The sequence below is a fragment of the Triticum aestivum genome, chromosome 2D, assembly GCF_018294505.1.
Source record: "Triticum aestivum cultivar Chinese Spring chromosome 2D, IWGSC CS RefSeq v2.1, whole genome shotgun sequence".
NCBI lineage: Eukaryota > Viridiplantae > Streptophyta > Magnoliopsida > Poales > Poaceae > Triticum > Triticum aestivum.
In genome coordinates this window covers 588,191,880-588,196,597 of record NC_057799.1, presented here as the reverse complement: position 1 = coordinate 588,196,597, position 4,718 = coordinate 588,191,880, and positions in this window count along the sequence as shown.

Genomic DNA, 4,718 nt, shown 5'->3' with positions numbered 1-4,718 from the left:
TTGATTTGAGTGGGAGCGCACTGTTGAATTAACATGTTTAATTCTTAGTGCAATTAAATATGAACATTGTCTAAGTGTTATATGCAAAATAGTTGTAGAATAATGGCTCGCGTTTCCACCTTCCCTATTAAAATTGAATAGTTGTTAAATATCTGGTTAAAACTTTACGATTGGTAACGTAATATGAGGATTGTCCTCAAAAGTGCCAAGAAGGACTTTGTCCTATCGCATGCTTTCCGTATCCTCCTGCTAATGCTATGGATCATGTGACTCTCGTCCTTCGATCCAAAAGCTAGAATTCTGTTACGGTCAAGTGAAATATGTTTGCTTCCATGAAACTCGAACTTCGAAAATTTGGGATAATTATGTGATATTCATGGAACTGGAAATTATTTTTCAGATACAAACAAAGGCTGAAAGATATGAAATATCCAAAGCAATGTTTGATTGCAAATTATTAGTAAAGTGTTTACTATGCATTAGACTGATAAGTGAGGGATCCAAAAGAACGACTGTCATATAATGAAAGGTGAATAAAACAACAACTTAAAGAGAAAGGAAGTGTCCAAAGGGTGTTAGTATGACTTACACGCCTAGGAAGTCCGGGGCTAACGCCACTCTTAAGTTGGGTGCTTCTTTTGCGAGTAGGAGAAATACTAAAAGTTAAACTATTAGAAGTATAAAGGCAGAAAGAAAGATGACTGGAATATCCAGCTCATGTATGAATGTCATACAAGTTTTTGATGTATAGTAGGCTGGTCAAAGATATAGTTCTTGGGAATTATGGTTAAAGATGTTAATCACTAATTCTTGGGTATTGTGAGTTAATCACAAAGATACCCGCTCGATTGCATTCTGTTGCGAATCAATGTAAGAGCTACTATGGCCTAAAAATACTAGCCAGAAATGAGGTTAAGGTATACACAGGTAACATAGTAAATGTTACTATACCTTCCATTAGTGTATTGCCGTCTGTATTTATTTTCGTAATTCATTTAGAGTTTTACAAACTCTAGCCCATTGCATAAGGTATCTTGCAAGAAGGTTGTTCATAAGAGAACTTTTTATGTTCGATGTTATGAATAACACAAGGGCCATACTTTCATTATGAATGAGATGTATGTTATGAATATTGATAATAATACAATACCTCTGGGTTTACTTTCATAATTCATTTTAGAGTTTCATACACTCTAGCCCATTGCACAATGTTTGTTGCAAAAGAGTTGTTCATAAAACCAACAATTGTTGTTAACTATTATGAATAACATGAAGGGCCATGCTTCCATCCAAGATGGGATGTATGTTATGAATATTGATGGTAATATGATACATCCATAACACTGACGCTAAATGTCGCAAGACTAAAGAATACCACACAAGTGTGGCACTACATTTGGTCACATTGGAGAAACTCGCATGGAAAATTCCATTATGATGGATTTTGAAGTCTTTTTGATTTTGAATCATCTGACACTTGCAACTTTCCTCCGAAAAGTGAAGTGACTGAAATACCGTTCACAGGCCATAAGGAACGAGCAACAAACTTATTGGTGATCATAAATTTTGATGTGTGTAGTTCAATAAATGTTGTTTCAAGTGGTGGATTTATTTATCTTCAGAAATGACTCAAGTAGATATATGGATATTTACTTGATGAGACTTAAGTCTGGATCTTTTGAAATCATTCGAAAGGTTTTCAAAAATGAAGTAGAAGTTATTGTAACAAGAAAATTATGTTTCTGCAATTTGATTGCACAAAGGAATATTTGAGTTACATGTTTAGCGAATGTCTGATGAGTTGTGAAAGGGGTTTCATAACTTGCACCTCCCGGAACACCACTGCAAGTGAAAAGTCCGTGGAGATGTAATCTAACCATTTATGACATGGTAAGGTCAAAGATGACATAAATAAATTTGCCATTATCCCTTTTAAAGTGATGCTTTAGAGACTGCGGCTTTTACACTGAAAAGAGCTACATCGGGTCTGTTGAAATGAAGCCATGGTATGGTACGCCCAACCATGTTATATCTTTTCTTAACATTTGGAATATGGGGCTTGTGTAAAAGGTTACAAACCTATTCCAAATCAGACAAGTGCTACTTTGTAGGTTATACCAAAATGTTGGGTATTCCTCCCTCACTATACCGAGGCAAATAGTTTTGCCGCGAAACGGTGTGCTTTTAAAGAGAATGGTTCTTTCAAAAAGGTGAGTGGGAGAATAGTGCAACTCGACGAGATAAACAGTATCTTCGTCATCAGATCAAAGGAAAGAGACCTTGGAAGTAATTCCAGAGTTTCCTACTGCGACTGATACGGAAGTCTCTACAATAAAATGTATGAACTTCGGTCGAACTTGTAGCTGAACCACGTAGGCAAGGCTCGTGCAAACCTCTAAGGTGCGCAAACGAGATATTGTTGTTAGACAACATTATACCTACGATACACAAGGAAGCGTTGATGGGCCCTGACTCCGGAATTGGCTAAATGCCAATACAACCCGAGTTAGTTTCCATATAAGTGATTCAAGATTAAAACCTTGATACACCTTTCGGAAGACTTAGAGTCTAACGAATATTTATGGAACTTAAAACTGATACGGATAAAAATGTTTTATCCATAAAGCTCGACTTGTTGAAATAACAAGTTCAAGAGTTGACTACGATGAGGTTGTTTTCATCGTAGCGATGCTTAAAGTCAGTTCGGGTTGAACTAGCAATTAATACATATTTCAATCATGAGATATGAAACATGGATGACAATAGGATTTCCATCTGATGGAAATGAAACCAAGGACTTGCATGTGTTACAGTCCAAGGCATTTTGTCTATCCAGAGGATGCTAGTAAGGGTGCAAACTTCAGAGTTCCAGCGATGGACAGAAGAGAGCAAAATGGAGTTGGAATCTTCGTGCTTTGATGAAATGGTCAAAGGGGTTTGACTTCATCAATGGGTAACGAAGATGCTTGTAATTCAAGAAAGTAAGTGGGAGCGTAATAATATTTCTAAAAACCTTGTGTGCTTGACACATTGTTAATTGGAAATAAATTTCTTGACACGAATTAGGACTTCATTTGAAAATAGTTTTTTGATGAAGTGCTTAGGCTAAATAGCCTCAATATTAGGCATAATGATCTATGGAGATAGATTTACCTAATAGGGCTAAGCAATGAATACATATTGACAAGGTGCTAAAACCTTTTAGCATTTAAAACCGCTAGGGAGTGATTCTTGCCGGAGTCACATGGAAGAGTTTTTGCAAGACTCGGTGTCCCAAAACACTGATGAGCAAAATACATGATGCAGATTCCACACACTTTTGTGTTTGGATTAATCATGTATTCCATGGTATGTAAAACAACCAGATACGTCCGATACTCCCAAGCTGTTGCGGGTATGGATACTAATGTGATCAAAGTACTGATCATGGACAACAGTGAAAGATGTCATTGAGTACTAGAGTAAGTACTGATGATATGCTTTCTCGCAAGCAGAGATCATGAAGAGTTCGTTGTAAAATGTTACATCGATACAGTCTTCATCTTTTCTCCATGCGATTTTCGATTTAAGTTAAGGGTTTTGTGTAATACACAATATGGTGGCACGTTAGTTGGAAATTGTTCCAAACAAGTTACTGTGGCGAATTCTATAACAGAGGCGAAGTATGTTGCCGCTTTAGAAGCGACAAAGACAAAGATGTTGAATCATATAGTTCATTCATGAACTTAGTATGGTTCCAAGAAGGCTTTGGTCAATGGGACATTATTGCAGATAGTTGCTCCATAACTCAGTCGGAGGAATCAGGTTTCGACCAATGATTCACATATATACAAAGCCAAGTCCACACAAAATATGAATTTTGTGAAAGCATGAAAATGTGAGGATATGCAGAGATACACATGGAGCTGAAGTTGTCAGATCCGATGGACGTCAGGCTATACCACATGCGAAGCATTTTTTACACCAGTATGCCATAGGTGTAAAGTGCATTAGCATTAACTAGATTATTGACTCTAGTGCAAGTGGGAGTCTGTAGGAGATATGCCCTAGAGGCAATAAAAATGATATTATTTATCTCCGAGTTCATATTATGTTTATGTTCCATGCTATAACTGCAATGATTCTCGAGTCTACAATATCCACGAGGCTCGGAGGAAGACTCATATGCATGTGTGGAATAATAAACGGTAAGAAGTATTCCTAGTCTGGCCTCTAAGACTAGCTCAAGTGTTGCATGATGGTTCTGTTTTCCTGATCACGAGCATGTCTATGCTAGCAACTTTGAGGGCAAAATGTTAAGAGAACATTTGTGTTGAATCGACCCGGATTGATGTTATGCTATGAGATTCATTCATCACAAGTTAATGGTACATAACACAGAGATGGTTAACATTTGCATGATTCCTTAGACCATGAAAGTATCAAGTTTCTTCATGCTTGCTTCATGAACTTTGGGGTTTGTTAAACGTCATCTGTAAATGGGTGGCTATTCGGCGGCTTACGGGTTCATGGAAAAGTGTGTCAAGTAACTTGATAGCTCAAGATTGGGATTTGCTCCTCCGACGATGGAGAGATATCTCTGGGCCCTCTCGGTGTTACGGTATCCATCATCGTCTAGCCAGACACTTTGTGATTTGATCAAGGGGATGCTGGAACACGATAACGAGAAAAGAGAACAATACCGGTAACGAGGTAACAAGCATAGTGGACAAGTCGTT